Source organism: Delphinapterus leucas, chromosome 2, assembly GCF_059928025.1.
Source record: "Delphinapterus leucas isolate spDelLeu-1000000601 "Yukka" chromosome 2, BTC_Dleu_Yukka2, whole genome shotgun sequence".
NCBI classification, from domain to species: domain Eukaryota; kingdom Metazoa; phylum Chordata; class Mammalia; order Artiodactyla; family Monodontidae; genus Delphinapterus; species Delphinapterus leucas.
The window spans coordinates 66933672-66956901 of record NC_143130.1 but is presented as its reverse complement, the minus strand read 5'-3'; the positions used below and the strand labels follow the sequence as shown (position 1 = coordinate 66956901).

General features: G+C 42.3%; 1 protein-coding gene and 1 pseudogene across 1 annotated transcript in view; one reads left to right on the top strand and one right to left on the bottom strand.

Annotated features, from left to right (window-relative positions):
- The window catches only part of THSD4 (thrombospondin type 1 domain containing 4), a 569301-nt gene that overhangs the window by 430354 nt on the left and 115717 nt on the right, over window positions 1–23230 (top strand). The window lies entirely within an intron of this gene.
- On the bottom strand, window positions 1752–14758 carry LOC111177890 (small ribosomal subunit protein uS15-like; annotated as a pseudogene).

Sequence of the window (23230 nt, the reverse complement as noted above, 5' to 3'; positions counted from 1 at the left end):
ATAGTGTTTTCATTGTCATTTGTCTCTAGGTATTTTTTGATTTTCTCTTTGGTTTCTTCAGTGATCTCCTGGTTATTTAGTAACGTATTGTTTAGCCTCCATGTGTTTTTGCTTTTTACGGTTTTTTTCCCTGTGATTGATTTCTAATCTCATAGCGTTGTAGTCAGAAAAGATGCTTGATATGATGTCAGTTTTCTTAAATTTACTGAGGCTTGATTTGTGACCCAAGATGTGATCTATCCTAGAGAATGTTCTGTGTGCACTTGAGAAGGAAGTGTAATGTGCTGTTTTGAGCTGGAATGTCCTATAAATATCAATTAAATCTATCAGGTCTATTGTGTCTTTTAAACTTTGTGTCTCCTTATTAATTTTTTGTTTGGACGATCTGTCCACTGGTGTAAGTGAGGTGTTAAAGTCCCCCACTATGATTGTGTTACTGTCGATTTCCTCTTGTATAGCTATTAGCAGTTGCCTTATGTATTGAGGTGCTCCTATGTTGGGTGCATATATATTTATAATTGTTATATCTTCTTCTTGGATTGCTCCCTTGATCATTATGTAGTGCCCTTCCTTGTCTCTTGTAACATTCTTTATTTTAAAGTCTATTTTATCTGTTATGAGTATTGCTACTCCAGCTTTCTTTTGATTTCCATTTGCATGGAATATCTTCTTCCATCCCCTCACTTTCAGTCTGTATGTGTCCCTAGGTCTGAAGTGGGTCTCTTGTAGACAGCATATATATGGGTCTTGTTTTTGTATCCATTCAGCGAGCCTGTGTCTTTTGGTTGGAGCGTTTAATCCATTCATGTTTAAGGTAATTATCGATATGTATGTTCTTATTACCATTTTCTTAATTGTTTTGTGTTTGTTTTTGTAGGTCCTTTTCTTCTCTTATGTTTCCCACTTAGAGAAGTTCCTTTAGCATTTGTTGTAGAGCTGGTTTGGTGGTGCTGAATTCTCTTAGCTTTTACTCGTCTGTAAAGCTTTTGATTTCTTCATCGAATCTGAATGAGATCCTTGCTAGGTAGAGTAATCTTGGTTGTAGGTTCTTCCTAAATACATCGTGCCACTTCCTTCTGGCTTGTAGAGTTTCTGCTGAGAAATCAGCTGTTAACCTTATGGGAGTTCCCTTGTATGTTATTTGTCGTTTTTCCCTTGCTGCTTTCAATAATTTTTCTTTGTCTTTAATTTTTGCCAATTTGATTACTATGTGTCTCAGTCTGTTTCTCCTTGGATTTATCCTGTATGGGAGTCTCTGTGCTTCCTGGACTTGGGTGGCTATTTCTTTTCCCACGTTAGGGAAGTTTTCGACTATAATCTCTTCAGATATTTTCTCGGGTCGTTTCTCTCTCTCTTCTCCTTCTGGGACCCCTATAATGCGAATGTTGTTGCATTTAATGTTGTCCCAGAGGTCTCTTAGGCTGTCTTCATGTCTTTTCATTCTTTTTTCTTTATTCTGTTCCACAACAGTGAATTCCACCATTCCGTCTTCCAGGTCACTTATCCGTTCTTCTGCCTCAGTTATTCAGCTATTGATCCCTTCAAGTGTATTTTTCATTTCAGTTATCTCTATTGTTTGTTCTTTAATTCTTGTAGATCTTTGTTAAACATTTCTTGCATCTTCTCAGTCTTTGCCTCCATTCTTTTTCCAAAGTCCTGGATCATCTTCACTCTCATTCTGAATTCCTTTCATCGGGTATGTAGCCCTCTGCCTTTTCATCTTGTCTATCTTTCTGTGAATGTGGTTTTTGTAGAAGTGGGTCCTTTAAATACCAGAAAACCAGAGCTGCTCTGGAGCTGCTGGGAGAGCACTGCAGGAGCTTGAAGACCCTGGGGTTTGCAAAGGATCTTGCTGTTACCTTGTTTTACTTGTTCATCACTCTTGGAGATGTTTGCCTTATTACAGTAAGTTTATTTCTTAGTTTATGACAGTTAGCCACTTTTAAGACTATTTCCAATTGAGGGAGAGGACTCGTTTGGTCTGGTAATATCAAGGCAACTGGTGAATACGGCTCTCAATCAGAATCAGACGGAATTTAGCATCTTTATCCTTTCTGTTTCTCTCGAGATGCTGTCGAACAGCAACAGCTTCTTAATTAAATGATAGAGATCCTCAGAAAGATCAGGAGCAAGTCTTTTGGGCTTAAGCATTCTCAAGATTTTATTGCCTGGCACAAAACGTACTTGTGCAACACCATGTGAGTCTCTCAGGATCATTCCGATTTGCGAGGGACTCAGGGCCTTCTTGGACAGTTTGTAGATCTGCTCCTTCACGTTGTCAGACGTCAGCTTCAGCCAGGTGGGGACGCTGTGGCGGTAGGGCAGAGCCGACTGGGACAGGCCCTTCCCGGGAGCATGCGTGCGACCAAATTTATTTTTTAAACTTTCCCAGGACTCAATTAATATCACTTAAGAAAATTTTTGTGGGACCAGTGAAGTCTTGGGGCTGCTGCATTTAATACTCAGCCGAACCCTGGAAACCCAATCTGTAGCCAAACATTTGGCTTTGGTTTAGAGGCAGAAGTCGAAAAGGGGAATTGATATGCAGGTGTGGTACAAAGCTGGTCTTAAAATACAGATGTTATTACCTCTGGGCCCTAGGGACCTGGAACAAAATGCAGCAAGCCACCCCCAGAGGTGAAACAATGGTCATAAAATGGTTTCTCGATTCATGAGTTTTGCTGAGCTGTCTCTTTGCAACCTTTAGTGACTATTTAATAACACTAACAGCTCTTTGAGCTAAATTGCTAACATTTGGGGAGCAAGGTTATGTAAAACAAAATTGAATTATGAAAACAATTTTCCAGTTAGCTCTGGCATTTCTTTATTTCTGTTTATCTTTGTCCTCAAAGGAGCCATTTACCAGTTCCTACCCGGCAGGCATGAGCTGATGTCCACAGACCCCAAACAATCAGCACACACCTCTAAACAACAAGCGTTCTTATTTTCCATCTCTGGTCCTAGCCCAAAGTTTGGAAGTACATTCAGTCATGGAAAGCTCTAAAACCAAAGAAGTACCCAAAGTAGTCTTTTGAAGAAAATTATGATGCCTATTTAACCTCACTTAAATTTTCATAAGACTCTCTTAGCCTAGTACTGTTGGAGGTTGTCTTACTTAGATGTAGAAACTGTGTGTATTGATACCTGAAACTTAAAAACAGAGGCACTTTCTAGTAAAACTGAAAGACGTACACCATAAAAGCAAGCAGTTCCACTTCTAGGTATATACTTCAGGGCAACTCTTCCACATGTGCCCTCTTAACAGCAGTTAAAATGAATAAACCAGATGCACATGTGTCCACGTGGACAGCTCTCAAGAACACAGAGTGAAGAAAGCAAATTACTAAAGATACATTACCATTATGGAAATATTTGAATTAAAAACACAAAACAGGGCTTCCCCGGTGGCTCAGTGGTTGAGAGTCCGCCTGCCGATGCAGGAGACACGGGTTTGTGCCCCGGTCCGGGAGGATCCCGCATGCCACGGAGCGGCTGGGCCCGTGAGCCATGGCCGCTGAGCCTGCGCGTCCGGAGCCTGTGCTCCGCAACGGGAGAGGCCACAACAGTGAGAGGCCCGCGTAACGGAAAAAAAAAAACAAAAACACAAAACAGACACTATAAGAGCATGGATGTACCCCAGCTTCAGAGACTGCCTCTGGGGAGAAGATGCAAGTAGGGAGGGATACCAAAGCCTCCTCAACATTATCCGTAATGTTGTGTTTCCCTAAGAAAGAAAATATCTAAAGCAAATTTAACACAAAATTAATTCACTGAGTACTTGGTATTATTTTCTATGCCTTTCTGCATCTTCACACATTTTTTTGATTTTTTTTTAATTGAATGAACAATTCTTTACATTCTCTAGTGATTTACAGTTTTCAGAGGTTTCACACATGCATCTTTATACATTTTAGAAATTAAACATAAAGCCCAAACCAGGATTTAAACAAAAAGAGTGGATGCACTATCTAGCACCCAGGAGAGTTTCTCTCCAAACCCAGCAAAGCAAGGATAGTGGGCATCTGGTATAACAAGCTGAGGCCCCAATCTTCAGGAAGACAGAAATACCGGCAAGTTGTATTCAAACGAATTCATCCTTTCTCTTTCAGCAGCCTGCTCTTAAAACTCCCTAAAAGCTTGTTGTTTAATGACTTACCTTCCTGGCCACATTCTTCTTGCCTGGCACAGATTTTTAATCCCACCCGGTGATACTATAAATCGAAATTTCCACTGCTGCTATTCATTCTGTTCCTTTGGGGCTCAAGTTCCTCTTTTCTCTGTTCATTATATTCAAATGCATACACCCAAACGGGACCTATAGGTGGATGGCACAGCTTGCTCTCTATTCCGCATAGAACTTTATTTAATAAATGGAAATAATATCTACAGGTGGAGGGAGGTCTGATTGACAGTAACAATTCATTTTTCCAACTAATTCAGTTAACACCTGATTGGAAATCCTGACCAAGGTTTGAAGTTCTTTCAATGTTACTTAATATCACTTCTGTTCAGCCAGTATCTATTCAACATCTCCTCTGTCAAGGGTGACCAGCCCATAAGACTGGAATTACATGCAGCTCTTTAGAAAATCATTTGCAGTCCCAGAAGGCAGTTTGAAGAAAAATATACAATGCACTGTCCGTTGCATTGATGCTGTGAATAAAGGCCTTTGAGAGTCCTGAGAGGGAGGCAGGGAGGAACCAGTGCAGTGTTTGGGATCAGACAAGTGGAGCTCTGGATGGCAGCTCTGCCATGATACCCCTGGTGAGCCCTTGGAAAAGTTACTTAACATCTCTGATCTTCTATGTTCTCATCCAAAACATGAGGTTAGTAATACCTACCTTCTGGGATGGCTAAGAACTGAGTGAGGACTTCCCTGGTGGCGTGGTGTTTAAGAATCCACCTGCCAATGCAGGTTTCGAGCCCTGGTCTGGGAGGATCCCCCATGCCGTGGAGCAACAAAGGCCGTGTGCCACAACTACTGAGCCTGTGTTCTAGAGCCCACGAGCCACAAATATTGAGCCCGCATGCCACAACTACTGAAGCCTGCACGCCTAGCGTCTGTGCTCCGCAACAAGAGAAGCCACCGCAATGGGAAGCCCACGCACCACAACGAAGAGTAGCCCCCACTCACCGCAACTAGAGAAAGCCCACGTGCAGCAATGAAGACCCAATGCAGCCCCCAAAAATTAAATAAATAAATAAATAAATAAGAACTGAGTGAGATAAGTAATGTACAATGCTTCATACAGAGCCTGACATATTGTAGGTATTTGAAAGCATAGTTGTAGTTTCCTCTTCCTTATTCCTGATGCAAGACACAGGGAGAGACATGTAAATGCTGCACATTATCTATGAAGATATGATTTGCATGTAACGCATCAACAGGAAAAAAATATTGGTCCAGCTTTGGTTAGATTGCCATAGCAAGGTTTTGCCTAGGGGACTGTAACCATCCATATGCCCTTTACCAAACAGAGGTCATCTTCTCGCATGATAATTCGTCATCAGGAGGGCATCAGGATTAGCTCATTGTGAAGCAACGCTTCTGATAATTGTGGTATCAAAAAGCACAATTAGATTTTTGAATTCTGTGTGTAACCTTGCATAGGCTTGAAGTGAAACCTTGGGTGGATAAAGGTGATGTAAATGAATGTTGCACACACTGTGTTTGTGATACTTTTTGTAGAAGCTCTCGATATCGCTCTAATTAGGAGGGAACATGCCGTTAATGAGAATACTCATAAATTTTTAGCATATAATTACAACAGCAGCCTATGGATATAACCACTTAAATAACTTTGTGGTGATTTGTGCCACCACATTTTACTTAAAAAAATTTTATTAAAGTAAATGCATTTTTCTAAAAAAAATTTGAAATGGCTCTGTATACCCCATGTCATCCTTCCAGCCTGGACTCACTGCCCTAGTTGACCACTGTTACTGGGGTGAGGGTTGAAAAGGTTAACAACCAGCAGGTCAGTTTCAGGTTGGGAGTCCAACCTATTTTCCATTCTCCCCATCAGCTACCCCCTATTATGTCATCTTGAGCAAATAACTTCCTAGCTCTGAATCTCTTGGTCTTTAAAAATGGGGATGTAGGATGTTAGATGAATGATTTCTGGATTCCTCTGCTTCAGAATTCTGCATGTTCATGACTTCTTGTTTTTTGCATGTATGATTGCACACTAAAATGACCATGTGTTTTCAACTGTAAAATGCGCATTTTTTTTCACATCTTAACATCCAAAAAATTACAACTGATGGTAATTTAGATTGCTGTGAAATACAGTGTTAAATACAGGAGAAGTACTGATAATAAGTACTATTTTATCAAAAGTTTCTACAGGAAGATGGAAAATTACTGTCAAAATACTGACTAAAAATGAAAATGAGAATGTACAATTCTTGTAACTTAATGGAGATTTTTAACATAAAAACAACCCAGAAGCTGTAAAGACAATTGTCCCAGGGGAGGGATTGGTTTGGGTGTCCCTGAAGGTCCCTTTCGGCCCAGAGATGCTCTGACACACTAACTTTGTTTCACTTACTTGGTTATTTTGGGCACTCATTAAGTATAGAGCATTTTGGAAAAAATAGAAGATGGTTTATGGGAATGACATAGTAATATTGTACCTATTAAATAATTCCACGTAAATTTCCATTGAGGTGTTAAATTACTGATATTCTGATCAGCTGTTTGTTCCTATAGCTGTCACACATTGATTATCTTCAAATAAATATGTTTGGACACTGAAACTGCAGTGAAAATAATTTCATATTTGTTGATGGCTTCAAAGGTTCTTTGGATTCTTGTAGAAACTCGAGTTAATTGCTATGAGCACAGTGCTGTATAACAGAAAGTATTTTTTACTTGTGCTCTAGATAAATGGAACTTCCATGTTAATTCTTACCCTAGTAATAGAGGAAATATTACTTTATTATAACTGCTAATGATTTGGGTTGCTGTTGAGCTTATATGCATAAAGGGAAGTGATTATTAATTATGGATGACTTGTTTCTTGATTTATCAAGCCTTCGTAATAATTACAATGCATGTTGTTATAGTCAGTCTCACTGTGGCTTTTAGCGTGAATTCATGAGAATTGAAGCACTTTTGAACCTGACTGTAGCAGGAACAAAGCCCAGAGCTGTGGTGCGGTTGATCTTGGAGGAGCTGCTTAGAGACTGGTTCCAACGCCAAAATCTGGGATCAGTTATCCAAAGAGCCGTATTTGAGGGCTGGGTTTGATTTCTGGGTTTCCCTAATTGACAGTAGAAATCTCAATTTATCACATGTGCCATGAATTTGTTAGTCCGAAGGAATTAATCAAAATCCTGTTTCTGTAAACATTTTTATTGATTCATCATTTCTGAAATCATGCAGTTTATGAGTTGGTCCTATTTTGGGTAATAGCAATTACTTATGAAAGCTGCTAGATAGTTTCTGTCAAGTTTAATTAAACCTTTTCTGCTGGGAGACAGACTTTTTAAAGTTTGTGAACTGCCGACTGTTGATACCATGTCCCAAATATTACTAATAAAATGGAATCTCTACCAGTAAAAATAAGTTGGAGGCATCAAACCTCCAAATCTGGAAGCCACTTGACTTCTTTTAGACAAATTCCATTTGTCTCATTACCTCATCGCAGCTCAGCATTTGGTCTTGTGTGTTGTTTGTGGGTGGGAGTCACGTTTTTTTAAACCTTTTTTCCTTTTTTGAGATGTCCACTCTATTTTTCAGTACTATCCTTTTGTAAATTTTAATGATGTGAAAGCACCTAAGGACTGATGGAGATGCTCAGAATAGCAACCTTTGTAGTCTGTCCTGATGACAAGCTTATCAAGGGAGATTTTTTGACTCATTTATGAAATCGGAGGAAAATGTAGAACTTTAAGGCTGCCTTTGACTATACAGTATTAGAAACGTGGGAGGATGTTAGGACAGAGGTAGCTATTGACTTAGAGAGGAAGTTTAATTGATGGGATCCACTTTGATCTGGGCAGGTTTGGATTGATTAAAAAAAAAAGGGAAAGTAATTCAGACTGAGCAATGGTTCAAAGACAATGAAGAAGAGTTTTCTCCATTGGAAAAATGGTTGGATGACTACAGAAGAGCCAGTTTTTAAAGGTCTTGGTAATCAGGAGTCCCTGAAGAATTTTGAGTGGAGAAGTGATATAATGAAAGCAACGTTAAAAGAAAATAATTCAGGGCTTCCCTGGTGGCACAGTGGTTGAGAGTCCGCCTGCCGATGCAGGGGACACGGGTTTGTGCCCCAGTCCGGGAGGATCCCGCATGCGGCGGAGCGGCTGAGCCCGTGAGCCATGGCCGCTGAGCCTGCGCGCCCGGAGCCTGTGCTCTGCAACGGGAGAGGCCGCGGCAGTGGGAGGCCCGCGTACCGCAAAAAATAATAATAATAATAATTCAGTGGCATTGGATAAAATTGGAGGGAAGGAGTAAGGTGAAGGAAAACTAAGAGGCAGGAAGATCAGTTTCTATTATAACAATCAAGGAATAAAGTGATGATTAAAGTAATAATAACTAAGGTCACCAGAGTGGTGCCAGTGTTATGCCATTCATAACAACAAAGCTACCATTAATTGAATGCTTATTATGTGCTAGGCATAGTGCTAAGTGCTTTACATAGAGTATATCATTTAATCATCATCACAGCAACGTTATGAGATAAGTACTATTATTAATCCCATTTTGCAGATGAAGAAACTGAGACTTAGAAAAGTTAACTGATTTCCCCTAATTGGTAGCGTGATCCCCTAATTGGTAGAGTGAAGATCTCAGCTTAAGTTATCTGACAGCTGAACCCATGTTATAAAAGAGAAACGTTAGAAGTATTTGAAAGGTAGAAATGAAAAATGGCCAATGTATATTTTGCTTAGCACTGTACTTGATATTATAGCATCTTAAAGTAGTTAAGACCAAATATTTTATCATAAGGATTTTATCATAAGAGTTTAAAATCTAACCAGAAAATCAAGTTGTAACATGAACCAAACAGATGTCATAGGTTGGATTCCCCAGGAAATAGACTTTGAGATTTGTGTGCAGAAGGTTTATCAGGGAGAGTGCTTGGGGAAAATATCCCATGAAAGGTGAGGGATGCAGGAATGGGCAGATGCAACAGAGACCTCAACTGATCTTATAGGGAGTTCTGGAGCTGAAATGGCCCTTCAAAGTTGTCCCAATAAAGGCAAGGAGGCCAGGCCTTTGTACCCCTCCATCAAGCAATCAGTGGATGCTGGCTGCCCGCAGGAAGGGAGGGTAACCTTTGAACGAAGCAGCTTCCTTCTCCTGAAGACAGGTCCTGGGAAGGGACTCAGCTATGTCCTCAATCCTGAAGGCAACCTGGACAACATACTACAGCATCCACTGCAACAAAATATAAGAACATACTTATATTCTTAAAACTATCTACTCTTTAATATAAACCCCTTAAGTCACATTTGGGGGGAATACTTTTCTTTCAAAGTACTATTTTGGTGGGGAGGAGACACCCAATAAATCTATCAGTGCATTTCTTTGCTATAGAGTGGTGGCTTTAGTTCTTGAGGAAAATAATCAATATGGAAGGCATTTGGTGTGTGGCTTAATTGAAACACTGTGTTTTGGACCCATTTGGTGTTAATCCAACACTGTTTTCACACCTGCCCTCTTTTTATGATGCCTTTTTCAAGTGGAAGTCTAGTATGGATTTCTCGCTTCAGACTAAAGAAAGGACATAGACTGTCATCACTGGCCGGGAATCCAAATCATATGGTGTCGTGAAGTCATCCTTCACGTCCATCAAAAAGACCCTGACAGGCTTGCCTGCAGAGAAGAGCTGTGTAAATAATGTCTCGGGCCAAAGTCACCCAGGGGACACTCCATTATACCACAGCTGATCTTGACCAATATTAGGCACAAACACACAAAATACATACATACCTGGACTTCACCTCCCAGAGAATCTGATTCCTGGTGGCTGGAGTGGGATCCAGGAATACTTATTTTGTAACAGCCTCTAAGATTCACCAGAGTTCAAGATCCCCTTTCCAGTGAGCCAGTGGAGGCCTTTGATAAATCAAGTCTATTCTATGGGAGTCTTTGAGGATGATATCACCAATTGGATACGTTGGGGCTCTCCAAAAGGCTGAATCTCAGAAAGAAAGATCTTCTTAGAGGAAGTGGGGAGTACCATCTAGAAGAAAGAAAGAAGTTGAAAAACTCTGCACTCAAAAGAGCAAGAGAACGCAGGACAGAATTGGGAACTAGAAAGTAGAGATAGGGATGATGAAAAATCTCTAAGATTCATAGATCTTTTTGAAGTTCCTCTTGTTTATTTTTATTATCTTGTCCATTGCTCTTAAATGAAGATGATCCTTGTGTTTTTTTTTTAAACATCTTTATTGGGGTATAATTGCTTTACAATGGTGTGTTAGTTTCTGCTTTATAACAAAGTGAATCAGTTATACATATACATATGTTCCCAAAGCTCTTCCCTCTTGCGTCTCTCTCCCTCCCACCCTCCCTATCCCACCCCTCCAGGCGGTCACAAAGCACCGAGCTGATGATCCTTGTGTTTATCTTGAGGGATAGCAAATAAGCGGGAGCATATAAGCAGGGATCTGTCTTATTTATTCACGCAGTAAACCTTAGTTGAGTAGTTACTATATTCCAAGCACTGTGCAAATGTCAGCAGTGCACAGACAGGAAGATTCAACCTCTGCCTTCAGGAGCTCACAGCCTGAGGGAGCGAGCTGAGACTGACAGATAATAGAGCATAAACACAGAGAGGCACAGGAACTGGGAGAGCACAGACAGGTGGTCCCTAAGCCCTCCTCTGAGAGTCAGGGAGAGCTCCCTGGAGGAGGTCTAGAGGACTCTCCAGGATTGGAAATGCGTAAGTCAAATGTGGTCTTTCCATCCATAATTGTGTCACATATTTCCACCTACTTAGATCTTCTTTTTTATCCTTTAAGAGGATTTTTATACATTTTCCATAAAGACCTTTTATTTGTCTTTGAACTTAATTCTTAAATAATTTATCATTTTGGATGCTATTGTGAAGAGTATGTTATTTTATATTCTGTTTTTGGTGGTTCATTGTTGGTTATAGAGAAGTACAATTGACCTTGACATAGTATCTTGTATCGTGCAACCTCACAGTACCCTGTGACTAATTCTAAGAGTGTTTGGATTTTCTTGGGTTTTCTATGTAGATAAACATACCATCTGCAGACAAAGGCAGTCTTGTCTCATCTTTTCCAGTCTTTATATTTCTTATTTCCTTTCTCTGTGTTACTGCACTGGCCAGGACATCCATAAAGAAAGAGCAGCAGTAATCTGGGCATCTCTGTCTTCTCCCAGACGCTAAAAGGAATATGTCTTACTTTTCTCCTTTGAGAGTGATGTTTTCTGTGGGTAGGTTTTGGTAGATTACCATTTTCAGGTTTAGGAAGCACCCTTCTACTTCTAAGTTTTTCTGGGAATGCTTTATCTTAAATACGAATTGGACTTTAACAAATGCTTTATTTAAATAGCATCTTTTGAGATGCCCATATGATTTTTATTCTTTAGTACCAATGATGGAATGAATTACATTGGTATATTTATCAGATTGTACCATCCTTAGGTTCTGAGATAAAATCACTTGAATATAATTATTACCATTTTAATACACTACTGGATTACATTAGCTAACATTTAATTCAAGATTGTGGCATGTTAAAGTAGGGAACATTGGCTTATTGTTTTCTTTTTTTTCACTGTTCTTATCCAGCTTTGGAATCAAAGCTATTCTAATGTCATTAAATAAAATGGGAAGCTTTCCTTCTTTTTCTGTACTCAGGAACAACTTGTAAAGTGGGGATTATCTGTTCCTGGAACATTTGATAGAACTTACAAAACCATCTAGGCCCAGTGCTCTGGGGGAGCAAGGTGAAGCATAAGAAGGTTCTTTATTACTGTATCAATGACCATGAGGGCTGGCAGATGTGAAGGAGCCACCGTGGGTCCCAGAACCAGCCATCGCCAGTCACAGCGGGCTGGCTATCCTGGGAACCAGAGGAACCAAACTCCTGTGAGCTGGGGCTGCAATCGACATATCTCGAATGAGGAACGTGTACAGAAAGGCTGCTTGAGCAGCTGCCTACAGGATGGATTTTATTGGGGATGCGGACAGGGGACATAAATAAACAAAGAGAAACTTCCAGGGAGGCTGATGCAACAGTCTAGGTGTGGGATGTGGGGTGGGGTGGGGCCCGGATGAGGAAAAGGCAAGTCTATGAATATCGCAAAGGAATAACTGGGAAGCCCTGAGCATCTTCTTATGGATCCTATCCTCTAGAGCTGAGCTTCTCAAACTGTCCTCACACACAAGTAAGAAATGATGGTACAACGAGGGAGGTGATAAGAGTTAAGAAGAAGTGAAAACATGGACATGTGATGGGGAGTGCTGGGGACACGCGATGGGGAGGATGCCTTCACTTAGATCAGGGAGGGTGACAATAGCGTGGCCTGAACGACAGGTGTCATCCCTTGAGGACTATGGAGGGAGCACAGAGGCAGAGGGACATCCGGGGAAGGCCCTCAGGTCCCTCGCACCCTCTGTCTTGAAGCAGGACCTGTAACACTTCCAGCTCGTTCAGCAGTGCTTGATGTGACATGTTCAGGTCTCCTCCCCTGTCTGGCCACTCTCCCTGGACGAGGCCCCGTTTGTCACAGTTCCCGCTGAGACAGGGCCCGGAGATCGGAAGCCAGTTGTCCAGCTGCAGGCTGACTGGGCAGAGAGAGCTGGTTTAGGACACTTCTATTCATGCAGATGGAGCCTCCATTAGTTTTCTGGCAATTCCACAACATTGTTTATTCATATCGAGCCAACCTGGTGACAGACTGGACATACAGGCTGACAGAGTGAGAAAAGTCAGGGTATTTCAAGGGTTTGGGGCAGGAAAACAGTAAGTTAGACACGTAACCAAACCCCATGATAACTGTTTTGGTTTAGGCTCACTCCACCGGATTATAAAAGTGCCTTGTTTATCTTTCCATCTCAAGTGCCTAGAACAGTCTCCAGGTCTCTGTGGGCATACCGTGGAGATATAGTGGGATTAGTTCACAACCACGGAAATAAGGTAAATATCACAATAAAGCGAGTCACACTAATGTTTTGGTTTCCCAGCACATATAAGAGTTACATTTACACTGTACTGTAGTCTGTTAAGTGTGCAATAGCATTATGTTTTTTAAAAAAATACGTGATTGCTAAAAAATGCAAATCATCACCTGACAACACAGGGTTGCCACAACCTTCAATTTGTAAAATAAATAAATAAACAAGCCAGCAAGCCATATCTGCGAAGCAAAATAAAGCAAAGTGCAATAAAACGAGGTCTGCCTGTATTGAGAGTATAGATGATCCTGATGCCCTTGATTATAAATGAATTTGATGACTATACTTCTCAGATGAGAAAACTGAGAAAAAGGGATGTCCCCTGATGTCCATGCACATTTGGGATGTCTCTACTTTGACTCACAGCCACTGCTTGTCCTACTGAGGCATCAGACAGGCTTCCCTGGGAAACAAGAATGGGGCTGGCAGTGAGGGAAATAGGGTTAGTCATCCAGTGGTTCAACTAATATTTATGGGGTGCCCACAGAGACCTGGAGACTGTTCTAGGCACTTGAGATGGAAAGATAAACAAGTCACTTTTATAATCCGGTGGAGTGAGCCTAAACCAAAACAGTTATCATGGGGTTTGGTTACGTGTCTAACTTACTGTTTTCCTGCCCCAAACCCTTGAAATACCCTGACTTTTCTCACTCTGTCAGCCTGTATGTCCAGTCTGTCACCAGGTTGGCTCGATATGAATAAACAATGTTGTGGAACTGCCAGAAAACTAATGGAGGCTCCATCTACATGAATAGAAGTGTCCTAAACCAGCTCTCTCTGCCCAGTCAGCCTGCAGCTAGACAACTGGCTTCAGATCTCCGGGCCCTGTCTCAGCGGGAACTGTGACAAATGGGGCCTCGTCCAGGGAGAGTGGCCAGACAGGGGAGGAGACCTGAACATGTCACATCAAGCACTGCTGAACGAGCTGGAAGTGTTACAGGTCCTGCTTCAAAACAGAGGGTGCGAGGGACCTGAGGGCCTTCCCCGGATGTCCCTCTGCCTCTGTGCTCCCTGCATAGTCCTCAAGGGATGACACCTGTCGTTCAGGCCACGCTATTGTCACCCTCCCTGACCTAAGTGAAGGCATCCTCCCCATCGCGTGTCCCCAGCACTCCCCATCACATGTCCATGTTTTCACTTCTTCTTAACTCTTATCACCTCCCTCGTTGTACCATCATTTCTTACTTGTGTGTGAGGACAGTTTGAGAAGCTCAGCTCTAGAGGATAGGATCCATAAGAAGATGCTCAGGGCTTCCCAGTTATTCCTTTGCGATATTCATAGACTTGCCTTTTCCTCATCCGGGCCCCACCCCACCCCACATCCCACACCTAGACTGTTGCATCAGCCTCCCTGGAAGTTTCTCTTTGTTTATTTATGTCCCCTGTCCGCATCCCCAATAAAATCCATCCTGTAGGCAGCTGCTCAAGCAGCCTTTCTGTACACGTTCCTCATTCGAGATATGTCGATTGCAGCCCCAGCTCACAGGAGTTTGGTTCCTCTGGTTCCCAGGATAGCCAGCCCGCTGTGACTGGCGATGGCTGGTTCTGGGACCCACGGTGGCTCCTTCACACCCGCCAGCCCTCATGGTCATGCCCGCTCTGTGCTCCGAGAGGGGCCCTCATCCCTCTTAGCCGGCTTTCCTTCTTCTGCCTCAAGTTGAAATCGCTCAGTAAAAGGGGAAACAGTTTCCAAGCATGAAGCTTATGTCCATGTAAGCTGGCTCTCGAGCACTTTCTATTTTTCTTAAAAGCTGTTCCTATCTAACCACGTTCTAAAATTCCCCCAATAAAAATGAAAACAAACAGACAAAAAAAAAAAAACCCTCCTTTAATCAATGCTTGCTTAAGTAGTGCTTCAGACAAGCACTTCTTAGGCGAATGGATGCAAGGATTTTCCAGGGAGGGGCGGGGAGATGTGAAATTGGCACAGAGCTCTGTTCTGTCTCCTTTGATCTTTAATTCGAGCCATTCCAGGCAGAGCTCAGTACACTCTGAAAACACACTTTGTGATTAAAAAATGGGCGGTACACCAGCCGAAACATTTGTTTATATTTTACCTCCAATTTCAGCGTTCTTGTTTCTTGTCATGCTTTCCTTGAGAATTTTCTTCATGTAATTAAAGAGGTGTGAGCGCTCTGAGCATGACTGTGAATAGGATACAAAGTGCAGCTTCCTCCCCTGAAAACAGAGCAGGGTTTCTCCCCACCTTCTCAGGCACAACATCCGTAAGGATATGGCAAAAACAACCTTCGCTGTAACGTTTCCAGAACGGTAATAACAGGCAGGCCGTCCAGGAAAGAAGGAGCCTCACAAAGAAAGACTGAAGTCTTCCAAAGAGGGCCTCTCACAGCCCCGGGGAGCCCCTCACAGGTGCGAGGGTGTTTGAATGCACCAGTGTGTGTCTCTAGTTCCGTTAGAGAGGGGTTTCTCAACAGTGGCACTATTCACATTTTGGACCAATAATTATGGCTGTGGGCCTGTCCTGTGCATTGTAGGATGTCTAGCAGCATCCCTGGCCTCCACCGATTGTACAATCAAAAATGTCTCCAGACATTTCTAAATGTTCCCTGAGGAAAGAAAAAACCGCCCCACAACCCCCATTTGAGAACTGCTGCTTTGGATGGACTTGGAAAGGGATCCTTCTAAGAGGCAGCGTTTATGGGACCCAGGGTAGTGAGTCACCTGAGGCACTTCAACAAATGACCATGGCCAGGCCCGTGCCAGACCACGTCAGAGTCTTGGGGGAAAGACCCAGGCATCAATGGCTTTAAAAGGCCCCCAGGTGATTCTAGTATACACTCAGTGTTGAGAAAGAGAGAACTTTGAGAAGAGGGACTATTTCATGACCTGCATCAAAGGCCTAAGAAGAAGACATGGACCTTAGAACATCACCATTTCATTAATAATTGGAGTCAGAAAGGAAAGACCAAGAAGGATAAATGACCAGCTTAAGCTCTTGTGTTTGCTCTTTTTTCTTCCTTGGTGGTTAGAAGAACCTTGAAATGAAGAAGCCCTGTGCTGGGAAGGGTCAGGGAGACCCAGTTACACCTCACAGCCAGGCTGTGAGAGAGGAGGAATCCTAAAGGGGTAGAACGTGTCTTGGAGATACTAAAAAGAAAAGTCAGCTGAGCCTCTGAGGCCTCAGGGAAAAGGGAAAGAGGGAGAGACAGACCAGGAGGGGAAGCAGCCCTGAGGCTTAGAAGTCATTCCTTCTTGGCCACTTGGTTCCAATTAACCGAGGGTTAGGAAGTGGCTTCAGCAGTGTTGGCTTAGGGGTCTTGTGATGTTCCTCCATTTTCCTCTGTGGTAACATAAGTCCTGTATTAAAGGGATAAGAAAAACAGTGGGATGCTTTAGTGTCAGACTTCCGGGTTTCAGTTCAGGATGCTACCATCCCATCTCATATCCTAAACTAGAAATCCTCCTGTCGTTTTGCACTCAGATTTCTACTACGGCAGAGAGATTAAGAGCATGGAGTCACTAGAGTTGTGTTCAGTTCTTGAGTCCGTGTCTTACTAGTGGAGAGATCTTAGAGAAGTAGGCTGCTTGACCTACCTGGGCCTCAGTTTTCCATCTGTAAAATGGGGATAATCATCATGCCTATCTCATAAAGCTGGTAGAATTGAATGAGATAATCCATGAAAAGCATTAAGTACAGTGCTCGCTAAATATTAGCTACTATCATTATTTATTCTTTGGCCACAACATCCAGTGGGTCAAGAAGTTCTGTTACCTGTTCCATGGAAATGTCTTTTGAAAATATGGCCCCCAGCTTCCCATCTTTGTTGGTATTACCTGAGTTCTGTGTCACCAGTCACACCCCCTGTAAGTCTACCTTGCTGTGACATGAAGCTGACATCTCTCCAGGTGTTACTAGGGTCATGTGACTCCTGATTAAAATTTCCAGAGGTTCTCTGGAACCAACAGGGTGAAATCCAGAAGCCATATGGCCAGAATCTACTTCTTTGGACCCTCTTTGGTCTCCCAGTGTGTCAGAATTGTTAGTTTTGGTTCCCACCACCAGAGAGCCTGGACTGGCTTACTTTGCTTGGGTTTTAAAGGTCTGTATGTTTTCAAGTCACTCTAAGTATTGGTCGAATGAACTCCCCATCCACAGTTTATATGTCTTGGACTGAAGTGTTGCACACTTTTTTCCTGTTATGTTTTAAATATAAAGTTTTGTTTTCCCAGCAAGTGCTGTCAGTGATTTGGAAATATTGCCTGGTCCTGGTTAATTTCTTTCCTGCATCTCATGTAGGGTCTTGTTTACTTACATTAATAAAAAGACTGTACAAACAGCTTACATGTGAAATTTTCTCCTGGGGGCACAGAGGCCAACGATAGGGGCTAATTCATGAGTGAGGAGAAGTTGAACTCTAGATCCTTTCAGCTCTTGTCTGACCTATTGCTGCAACAAATCTCCTAATTACTACGACAGACCTTGTCTAAGGCAGTTATTTTATTACAGGTCTCCCCAGTTTGGCACCTTAGCTAACAATTTGTCCCTTTTTTCGGGGATCAAGATGAGACAGGAAAGAAAAGAGTTCCTAAAGGAAAAAAGCAACTAAAAGACAAACTGCTCCAAAATCAAACTCTTTGGAATTCCTAGGCATTGGTTGACGCTCAACAGGAAAATTGCTTCCAGGAATATTTTGTCACATTACCCCCAAATTTAGATTCTTCAGATTCTTATTCTAAGTCAGCCTCCATCTATTAGGTGTACAAATAAGCATCCCCACTTGTGAGAATGACTCCACTGCGTGAAGACAGGGGTAACTGGGGAAAGATGGTGACTTGAAATCAAGAGCAGTATTTCTCTTGAAGGGATAAATTTTGATTCCTTGAACATGCAGCTCCCCTGGGTGTTGGTATAGATTATTAATATGCCCTCCTATTAGTTCTTTTTCCTGCTGGGTTATAATGATCAATGATGTTATAATTATCAATGATCAATGATGGTGAACTTCTTTGTCTATTTCCCTCCCCTAGACTGGGAAGCAAATGACCAGAAAGGAAAGTCAGCATAGCACAAGGGGTAAGGGCATGAGATCTGACAATGGAAAGCCTATTCTAGTCCTAATTCTGCTGCTTACTGGCTCCCTAGCTTGGGGAAAGTTATCTGATTGCCCTCCCACTCAAAATTCAGTTTTGTCATCTGTCAAATGAAATAATAATAGTAGCCACTTCACTGGGTTATTCTGAGGTATATGTGGGATCATATAAGTACAGCACCTGGCAGAGTGCTTGGTATACCCAGCCCGTGTCAGTTGCTGCAGTGACAAGGAGGAGGGTTTTTATAAGTTCCTTGAGAACACGGAGTGTTCTGTGTGCATCGCCAGCTTCTAGATCTGTATCTGGAAATGAAAGTGTCTGAAATGAATGAATGAATGTCATACTCACATGTTCAGGTCTCTGCTGTCTTCAGTATAAGTATTTAGGGAAGCGTGAGCACATCCACAACCCAATGACACACCCGGTACTTTGGCCACAGCTGGACAAGTGACATTTTTAAATCCTTATGTGATTTGGGAGAAGGAGTCTCCCCCAGGGTAATCAGTCACATGGCAGATGTGGACAGAGAAGAATTGTAGCTTGGGGACTAACTGATTGAGGAGATGGGAGGAGCAAGTTAGAGATAGGTTGATCAGAAATGAGAGGAAAAAACTGGCCTCAGAGGTGAAGGGAAGAGTTTCTTTTTTCTTTTTTTTTGCGGTACGCAGGCCCCTCCCGTTGCGGAGCACAGGCTCCGGACGCGCAGGCTCAGCGGCCATGGCTCACGGGCCCAGCCGCTCCGCGGCATGTGGGATCCTCCCGGACCGGGGCACGAACTCGTATCCCCTGCATCGGCAGGCGGACTCTCAACCACTGCGCCACCAGGGAAGCCCGGGAAGAGTTTCTTGAAGGCAGCGATGCTCCTCTGTGCCCAGGGTGGCAGCAGGGTCAAAGGGAAGCCCAGCCCACGTAAGCTGTACTAACACTCGTTTGGGCACCCAGTTTTGTTACAGTTGCATGACCCCGCAATTTCACTGTTCTCTTCTGATTAGCAGTGAAGAGCCTTTCCACACTGCCACAGATGGAAGCTATTCTAATGGCTCTCAGCTGGGCTGTGGTTTTGCTCGCCATTGTTTGCACACAAAAGCCTGATCCCATTAAGATGGTCAGATATTTCCTGCCATAGCATGGCCTCCTGCTCACAAACACTTGATGCTATTTAAAGCCTCTTCTCTGCAAATATGCTTTGGTCACATTTGTGTAGTGCCCATTAATTAAGGCCAGATTTGAAGCTCTCACAGCTGTCACTTCTATTAACTGGCTTCAGGGAATGTAGGACTTCATTTTTCCAGGAGATAATTTGGACATCAGAGAAAAGCCAAGAGATCCTCGAATCCCTGTGGCACTTACCTTAACTTCCAGGCTTCTAATGAAAAAGCTTCTTAGACGAAAAGGGACACAAAGACCCTTTCACAGAAACCATCAACACTCCTTGCCAAGTGGGAGATTTATTGGGTGGGAACACACACACACACACACACACACACACACACACACACACAGGCTTTATTTGAGGCACCCTGGAAAATGAAAAGCTATCTGGGAAAAGTAATCATGTGAGAAGATGGTCTTGAAGATAGCAGTTGGGTTTTCTGTGAAAGTAAAAATGGACCAATTGACAACTGTGAGTCTGCTGGAAGGCTGAAAGAATGGTCTATTTTCTCCTATATCTATCTTTCTCTAAAGGAAACACATCGTGGATTGGTTGGAACACATGATCTTCTGGTTACCAAATGCTTTAATTAATAGGGAGTCAAAAACATATTGTACAAAGATTGCCAATTATCAAAGAAAGAAAATACTCTTCTTTCCCAGCAGCATGATTTGGAACAGGAACATGGTGGCAGAGGTGATACTAAAAAAAAAAAATCACATAATGAAAAGGGAGTTTATGTTTATTAGGTCCTTAGTCTGTGGCACTTTCAATGTATGCATTTTCATGAATTATCTCATTTGACTCTTGAAAACCTATGAGGTAGGCACTATGATGCGTCCATTTCATAGATGAGGAAATTACAGTTTCACAAGCTTAAGAAACTTACCAAGGTCATCCAGCTGGAAAATGGCAGAGTCAGAACTCAGATCTCAGTAAGGTCTGTCTGTCTGTCCTGAAGCTCTTGCTCATCGCCTTCTGTTATCCTGGTTCAATGGAAAGTACGTGGGCTTTGGAGGCAGACCAGAGTTTTGTCCAGGTCTGTCATGTGATCATCAACAAATTGATTAACTTTTCTGAAACTGTCCTTCAACTCAAGTAAAATGGGAAAAAAATAATAGCTGCCTCATAGTTAGTATAAAAATTAAATGAGGGCTTCCCTGGTGGCGCAGTGGTTGAGAGTCCGCCTGCCGATGCAGGGGACACGGGTTCGTGCCCCGGTCCGGGAGGATCCCACGTGCTGCGGAGCGGCTAGGCCCGTGAGCCATGACCACTGAGCCTGCGCGTCCAGAGCCTGTGCTCCACAACGGGAGAGGCCACAACAGTGAGAGGCCCGCGTACCGCAAAAAATAAATAAATTAATTAATTAAATAAGGATAAATAAAGTACAGAGATAGTCAACAGATGTCAGTACCTCCTCCTCTTCCTCCATTTTATTTCATTCCAGTTATTTCTTATTTCCATCCCTGGACTGAAGCTCCCACCATCTTCTGCTACATTGTCCCTGCATTCCTGGCTTCTTGGCTCTTTATCATGGGTGGGGACCAGCACAAAGAAATCTTTCTTTGCTTAGCTCTTCCTAGCAATCCTGCAGCTGTGCCTTCAACCCCCCTGACCCCCGCCGGTCCCCCAGGAATCACAGGCTCCCACCTCTCTCCTCAATTCCCATGACATCCCGGAACCACAGGAGGACCTGTGAGGTGAGAGACCTGCTAGTTTGATTACTAGCCCAGCATTCCCTTCTATTCAGGAATTTCTCACATTTAAGCAGGTTCCTAAGAGCTTTGAATGACATCTGTTTTCACCCTCAAAACTGCTTTCTAGATTCAGATTTTATTTCTTCGAGAAACTTGGGCATTCCTGCCTTAGTATGGTTTCTGAATTTCCTGGATGAGTAAAAAAAGAGAAAAGACAATAATTAGCAGAATGCTTTTCAAATATAATCCATGGACTTTAGCTGGAAAACACAGACACCTAAAGAACTCATTAAGATTGTGGTCTTTTGCATTAGGAATTCAGGTGAGAATGAGTAGATGAATTTACTGATAGCAACAGAATAAATAGAAAACAGAGAGTGAACAATTCTCTTGAGAGAACACCCACTGTTAGGAGGTAGTAGGGAATCAGTGATCGTGCTAGTTTCAAGTCTGATTAACTCTTTTTAAGCATTGTTTACAGATCTTTAACTTCTTGTTTACTTTCAGAACACCTGTTTTTGAAGTTTTAGATGAAAACTAAAGTTCCTTTACTAACAAATTCTTTAAAAGATTGGCTTTCACAGTATGGAGGTTCCTTAAAAAACTAAAAATAGAATTACCATATGACCCAGCAATCCCTCTACTGGGCATATACCCAGAGAAAACCACAATTCAAAAAGACACATGCACCCCAATGTTCATTGCAGCACTATTTACGATAGCCAGGTCATGGAAGCAACCTAAATGCCCGTCGACAGACGAATGGATAAAGATAATGTGGTACATATATACAGTGGAATATTACTCAGCCATAAAAAGGAACGAAATTGGGTCATTTGTTGAGACGTGGATGGATCTAGAGACTGTCATACAGAGTGAAGTAAGTCAGAAAGAGAAGAACAAATATCGTATATTAACGCATGTATGTGGAACCTAGAAAAATGGTACAGATGAACCGGTTTGCAGGGCAGAAGTTGAGACACAGATGTAGAGAACAAACGTATGGACACCAAGGTGGGGAAAGCCGTGGGGGGGTGGGGATGGTGGTGTGATGAATTGGGCGATTGGGATTGACATGTATACACTGATGTGTATAAAATTGATGACTAATAAAAAAAAAAGAGAGAGATTGGCTTTCAGAAAACATCCTGGGCTGTATAGATTGAGAAAGTACAGTCAAGAACTGAGCCTTTGGCCCCTCTCCCTGCCATCCCATGTTAAATATTTGCAAACACGAATCTAAAGAGTATTAAGAATCGAACTGAGACTTTGGAAGCTCACAGTTAGGAAACAAGTAGAGGAAATGAAGAAAGGAGAGCATGGAGGGCCAAGGTGGGTGCAAAGGCAGAGAATAATTCAAGAGGTGAGGCATGAGCAGTGCTCTTGGGAATGAATGAGAACTGAGAAGACCCCATTTGATACAGGGTAAAATGAAGTCATTAGCATCTTCAAGGGAGAAAATCTCAGTAACTAGCAAGGGTGGGAGTCCATGGCTAAAGGTTAAGAGACATGATTGTTTGCAAGTTGGTGCTTGTTTGAGATATTTGGTAGTGAGAGGATAATGGCCAAAAGTGGAGGCAGCACCATACTTGGGGCAGCAGTGAAGGTCAGGATTGTCAATGTGTAATTTCTAGTTTTTTGCAGGACATGGTTATTCTTGTGTATTCTTGTATCATGTTGAGTTGATAGTATGCAGTGGGGACAAATGAATGCAGGATTCTCCAGGTTGTATTTTCAGAAGGCTGAAGGCCATTTGGTTACTTGTGGACCTCTGTTTTACTCTGGCTTTGTGTGATACATAGAAGTTGTGATGAAATGTCTTGTAGATTCCTTACAGCGACCTTCATGGAGCTTTCCAAACTATATCTCATAACCCAGAAACGCCAAGTTAAAGTCTGAACCCTAGGAGACTAAAAGTATACATGAAAATCATGAACTGCATGTGGAATTGGCAAGTAGCATTCTGTGTCTATTAACAGTTTGTCTTTTCTATATAATAAAGAAAAAATCTTTTTGAGCAATTTCAACTACTCAATTTCAAACTTTATTATTCTCATAGTCATAGTAATTTAAATCTATGATATAGCAATGCAATAGCACACTCTCTATCAGGCATTAGAAAGAAAGAATTCAGAACATAGTTTGACCTACCAGATATTAGA